This window comes from Salmo trutta, unplaced genomic scaffold, assembly GCF_901001165.1.
Source record: "Salmo trutta unplaced genomic scaffold, fSalTru1.1, whole genome shotgun sequence".
Taxonomy (NCBI): domain Eukaryota; kingdom Metazoa; phylum Chordata; class Actinopteri; order Salmoniformes; family Salmonidae; genus Salmo; species Salmo trutta.
The window spans coordinates 167189-173547 of NW_021822340.1; the positions used below are offsets into that span (position 1 = coordinate 167189).

At 49.6% G+C, this 6359-nt stretch overlaps 1 long non-coding RNA gene across 2 annotated transcripts; it reads left to right on the plus strand.

Moving 5' to 3' along the window:
* Window positions 1-1988: 1988 nt before the first annotated feature.
* Window positions 1989-5819, plus strand: LOC115181898 (uncharacterized). 2 transcript variants are annotated; one of them, XR_003873548.1, is made up of 2 exons: window positions 1989-2025; window positions 5742-5817. It is a non-coding gene; the product is annotated as an uncharacterized LOC115181898 (long non-coding RNA). The 2 variants fall into 2 exon arrangements; XR_003873549.1 differs by lacking the exon at window positions 1989-2025 and adding an exon at window positions 2351-2389 and having other exon boundaries at window positions 5742-5819.
* Window positions 5820-6359: the final 540 nt, after the last annotated feature.

A 6359-nucleotide genomic window follows, 5' to 3' on the forward strand; every position in this document is an offset into this window, starting at 1 on the left:
GGTGTCACCAGCAAAGCACCATCACACCTCCTCCTCCATGCTTCACGGTGGGAACCACACATAAAGAGATCATCCGTTCACCTACTCTGCGTCTCACAAAGACACAGCGGTTGGAACCAATAATCTCAAATCTGGACTCATCAAACCAAAGGAAGGATTTCCACCGGTCTAATGTTCATTGCTCGTGTTTCTTGGCACAAGCAAGTCTGTTCTTCTTATTGGTGTCCTTTAGTAGGGGTTTCTTTGCAGCAATTCGACCATGAAGGCCTGATTTATGCAGTCTCCTCTGAACAGTTGATATTGAGATGTTTTTTTCTTGAACTCTGTGAAGCATTTATCTTTGCTGCAATCTGAGGTGCAGTTAACTCTAATGAACTTATCCTCTGCAGCAGAGGTAACTCTGGGTCTTCCTTTCCTGTGGCGGTCCTCATGAGAGCCAGTTTCATCATAGCGCTTGATGGTTTTTGTGACCACTTGAAGAAACGTTCCAAGTTCTTGACATTTTCCAGATTGACTGACCTTCATGTCTTAGTAATGAGGGACTGTAGTTTCTCTTTGCTTATTTGAGCTGTTCTTGCCATAATATGGACTTGGTCTGTTACCAAATAGGGCTATCTTCTTATACCACCCCTACCTTGTCACAACACAACTGATTGGCTCAAATGCAATAAGAAGAAAATAAATTCCACAAATTAACTTTTAACAAGGCACACCTGTTAATTGAAATGCATTGCAGGTAACTACCTCATCAAGCTGGTTGAGAGAATGCCAAGAGTGTGCAAAAGCTGTCATCAAAGCAAAGGGTGGCTAATTATAAGAATCTCAAATATAAAATAAATGCTGATTTGTTTAACACTTTTTTTGGTTACTACATGATTCCATATGTCTTATTTCATAATTTTGATGTCTTCACTATTATTATACAATGTAGAAAATAGTCAAAATAAAGAAAAACCCTTGAATGAGTAGGTGTGTCCAAACTTTTGACTTGTACTGTACATGCGATCATTTTTCAGTTAATATCCCTTATTGTCAGATTTTGAGCCCTATTGGCCCTGGTTAAAAGTAGTGCACTTTTTTAGAGAGTTTAACATTGGAATCCTTTGCTCCATAAAGGCCCCAAAGCTCGTGGCTGCTGGATACGGTATTTTATTTTCTCCGTTATGTTTTGGATGCCATCAATCCAAATAACTGGTCGCCAGGGCGATGACAAGATAATTAACTCACTATAGTAACGGAGAGGTCTGGCTTGGGATCGGACCAGACCAGGCTGTGTGTGCATGTGCGCCTTATTAGGAGTGGAGGAGAGAAAGAGAGAAGGGGAGAGAGTGGGAGAGAGAGAGATTAGGGGACGGGTGTGATTCTCAGGAACTGCTAAATCAGTGGAGTGGAACCAGGGCTTAATATAGCCTTTAGCCTCCAGTTCCCAGCCTCTAGTCTCTAGCCCCCTGCCAACAGCTCCCAGTCTCTAGCCCCTAGGCACTAGCCCCTAGCCTCTAAACCCCAGCCTCCAGCTACCAGCCTCTAACCCCCAGCCTCCATCTCCCAGCCTCTAAACCCAAGCCTCCATCAACCAGCCTCTAAACCCCAGTCTCCAGCTCCCAGCCTCTAAACCCCAACCTCCAGCTCCAAGCCTCCAGCTACCAGCCTCTAACCCCCAGCCTCCATCTCCCAGCCTCTAAACCACAGCCTCCATCTCCCAGCCTCTAACCCCCAGTCTCCAGCTCCCAGCCTCTAAACCCTAGCCTCCAGCTACCAGCCTCCAGCTACCAGCCTCTAATCCCCAGGCTCCATCTCCCAACCTCTAAACCCCAGCCTCCATCTCCCAGCCTCTAACCCCCAGCCTCCTCCCACAGGGCAGAGTGGAGGGGTTAAGAGACATAAGGCCAGCTACTGCTCGGTAGTAGAGTGAGCTTTAATACCACACAGAGAGAAGAGCAGGTCTGATACAGGCTGGAGAGATCAGATCAGAGAGAAGAGCAGGTCTGATACAGGCTGGAGGGATCAGATCAGAGAGAAGAGCAGGTCTGATACAGGCTGGAGAGATCAGATCAGATCAGAGAGAAGAGCAGGTCTGATACAGGCTGGAGAGATCAGATCAGATCAGAGAGAAGAGCAGGTCTGATACAGGCTGGAGGGGATCAGATCAGATCAGAGAGAAGAGCAGGTCTGATACAGGCTGGAGGGATCAGATCAGAGAGAAGAGCAGGTCTGATACAGACTGGAGGGATCAGATCAGATCAGAGAGAAGAGCAGGTCTGATACAGGCTGGAGGGGATCAGATCAGATAAGAGAGAAGAGCAGGTCTGATACAGGCTGGAGGGATCAGATCAGAGAGAAGAGCAGGTCTGATACAGGCTGGAGGGGATCAGATCAGAGAGAAGAGCAGGTCTGATACAGGCTGGAGGGATCAGATCAGAGAGAAGAGCAGGTCTGATACAGGCTTGAGGGATCATATCAGAGAGAAGAGCAGGTCTGATACAGGCTGGAGGGGATCAGATCAGAGAGAAGAGCAGGTCTGATACAGGCTGGAGGGATCAGATCAGATCAGAGAGAAGAGCAGGTCTGATACAGGCTGGAGGGGATCAGATCAGAGAGAAGAGCAGGTCTGATACAGGCTGGAGGGATCAGATCAGAGAGAAGAGCAGGTCTGATACAGGCTGGAGGGATCAGATCAGATCAGAGAGAAGAGCAGGTCTGATACAGGCTGGAGGGATCAGATCAGAGAGAAGAGCAGGTCTGATACAGGCTGGAGGGATCAGATCAGATCAGAGAGAAGAGCAGGTCTGATACAGGCTGGAGAGATCAGATCAGATCAGAGAGAAGTGCAGGTCTGATGCAGGCGGGAGGGATCAGATCAGATCAGAGAGAAGACCAGGTCTGATACAGGCTGGAGGGGATCAGATCAGAGAGAAGAGCTGGTCTGATACAGGCTGGAGGGATCAGATCAGATCAGAGAGAAGAGCAGGTCTGATACAGGCTGGAGGGATCAGATCAGAGAGAAGAGCAGGTCTGATACAGGCTGGAGAGATCAGATCAGATCAGAGAGAAGAGCAGGTCTGATACAGGCTGGAGGGAATCAGATCAGAGAGAAGAGCAGATCTGATACAGGCTGGAGGGATCAGATCAGAGAGAAGAGCAGGTCTGATACAGGCTGGAGGGATCAGATCAGAGAGAAGAGCAGGTCTGATACAGGCTGGAGGGATCAGATCAGATCAGAGAGAAGAGCAGGTCTGATACAGGCTGGAGGGATCAGAGAGAAGAGCAGGTCTGATACAGGCTGGATGGATCTGATCAGAGAGAAGAGCAGGTCTGATACAGGCTGGAGGGATCAGATCAGAGAGAAGAGCAGGTCTGATACAGGCTGGAGGGATCAGATCAGAGAGAAGAGCAGGTCTGATACAGGCTGGAGGGGATCAGATCAGATCAGAGAGAAGAGCAGGTCTGATACAGGCTGGAGGGATCAGATCAGAGAGAAGAGCAGGTCTGATACAGACTGGAGGGATCAGATCAGATCAGAGAGAAGAGCAGGTCTGATACAGGCTGGAGGGATCAGATCAGAGAGAAGTGCAGGTCTGATACAGGCTGGAGGGGATCAGATCAGATCAGAGAGAAGAGCAGGTCTGATACAGGCTGGAGGGATCAGATCAGAGAGAAGAGCAGGTCTGATACAGGCTGGAGGGGATCAGATCAGAGAGAAGAGCAGGTCTGATACAGGCTGGAGGGATCAGATCAGAGAGAAGAGCAGGTCTGATACAGGCTTGAGGGATCATATCAGAGAGAAGAGCAGGTCTGATACAGGCTGGAGGGGATCAGATCAGAGAGAAGAGCAGGTCTGATACAGGCTGGAGGGATCAGATCAGATCAGAGAGAAGAGCAGGTCTGATACAGGCTGGAGGGATCAGATCAGATCAGAGAGAAGAGCAGGTCTGATACAGGCTGGAGATATCAGATCAGATCAGAGAGAAGTGCAGGTCTGATGCAGGCTGGAGGGATCAGATCAGATCAGAGAGAAGACCAGGTCTGATACAGGCTGGAGGGGATCAGATCAGAGAGAAGAGCTGGTCTGATACAGGCTGGAGGGATCAGATCAGAGAGAAGAGCAGGTCTGATACAGGCTGGAGAGATCAGATCAGATCAGAGAGAAGAGCAGGTCTGATACAGGCTGGAGGGAATCAGATCAGAGAGAAGAGCAGATCTGATACAGGCTGGAGGGATCAGATCAGAGAGAAGAGCAGGTCTGATACAGGCTGGAGGGATCAGATCAGAGAGAAGAGCAGGTCTGATACAGGCTGGAGGGATCAGATCAGATCAGAGAGAAGAGCAGGTCTGATACAGGCTGGAGGGATCAGATCAGAGAGAAGAGCAGGTCTGATACAGGCTGGAGGGATCAGATCAGATCAGAGAGAAGAGCAGGTCTGATACAGGCTGGAGAGATCAGATCAGATCAGAAAGAAGTGCAGCTCTGATGCAGGCTGGAGGGATCAGATCAGATCAGAGAGAAGACCAGGTCTGATACAGGCTGGAGGGGATCAGATCAGAGAGAAGAGCAGGTCTGATACAGGCTGGAGGGATCAGATCAGAGAGAAGAGCAGGTCTGATACAGGCTGGAGAGATCAGATCAGATCAGAGAGAAGAGCAGGTCTGATACAGGCTGGAGGGAATCAGATCAGAGAGAAGAGCAGATCTGATACAGGCTGGAGGGATCAGATCAGAGAGAAGAGCAGGTCTGATACAGGCTGGAGGGATCAGATCAGAGAGAAGAGCAGGTCTGATACAGGCTGGAGGGATCAGATCAGATCAGAGAGAAGAGCAGGTCTGATACAGGCTGGAGGGATCAGAGAGAAGAGCAGGTCTGATACAGGCTGGATGGATCTGATCAGAGAGAAGAGCAGGTCTGATACAGGCTGGAGGGATCAGATCAGAGAGAAGAGCAGGTCTGATACAGGCTGGAGGGATCAGATCAGAGAGAAGAGCAGGTCTGATACAGGCTGGAGGGATCAGATCAGAGAGAAGAGGAGGTCTGATACAGGCTGGAGGGATCAGATCAGATCAGAGAGAAGAGCAGGTCTGATACAGGCTGGAGGGATCAGATCAGATCAGAGAGAAGAGCAGGTCTGATACAGGCTGGAGGGGATCAGATCAGATCAGAGAGAAGAGCAGGTCTGATACAGGCTGGAGGGATCAGATCAGAGAGAAGAGCAGGTCTGATACAGACTGGAGGGATCAGATCAGATTAGAGAGAAGAGCAGGTCTGATACAGGCTGGAGGGATCAGATCAGAGAGAAGAGCAGGTCTGATACAGGCTGGAGGGGATCAGATCAGATCAGAGAGAAGAGCAGGTCTAATACAGGCTGGAGGGATCAGATCAGAGAGAAGAGGAGGTCTGATACAGGCTGGAGGGATCCGATCAGAGAGAAGAGCAGGTCTGATACAGACTGGAGGGATCAGATCAGATCAGAGAGAAGAGCAGGTCTGATACAGGCTGGAGGGATCAGATCAGAGAGAAGAGCAGGTCTGATACAGGCTGGAGAGATCAGATCAGATAAGAGAGAAGAGCAGGTCTGATACATGCTGGATGGATCAGATCAGAGAGAAGAGCAGGTCTGATACAGGCTGGAGGGATCAGATCAGAGAGAAGAGCAGGTCTGATACAGGCTGGAGGGGATCAGATCAGATCAGAGAGAAGAGCAGGTCTGATACAGGCTGGAGAGATCAAATCAGATCAGAGAGAAGTGCAGGTCTGATACAGGCTGGAGGGATCAGATCAGAGAGAAGAGCAGGTCTAATACAGGCTGTAGGGATCAGATCAGATCAGAGAGAAGAGCCGGTCTGATACAGGCTGGAGGGATCAGATCAGAGAGAAGAGCAGGTCTAATACAGGCTGTAGGGATCAGATCAGATCAGAGAGAAGAGCAGGTCTGATACAGGCTGGAGGGGATCAGATCAGATCAGAGAGAAGAGCAGGTCTGATACAGGCTGGAGGGGATCAGATCAGAGAGAAGAGCAGGTCTAATACAGGCTGTAGGGATCAGATCAGATCAGAGAGAAGAGCAGGTCTGATACAGGCTGGAGGGATCAGATCAGAGAGAAGAGCAGGTCTGATACAGGCTGGAGGGGATCAGATCAGAGAGAAGAGCAGGTCTGATACAGGCTGGAGGGGATCAGATCAGAGAGAAGAGCAGGTCTGATACAGGCTGGAGAAATCAGATCAGATCAGAGAGAAGAGCAGGTCTGATACAGGCTGGAGGGATCAGATCAGAGAGAAGAGCAGGTCTGATACAGGCTGGAGGGGATCAGATCAGATCAGAGAGAAGAGCAGGTCTGATACAGGCTGGAGAGATCAGATCAGATCAGAG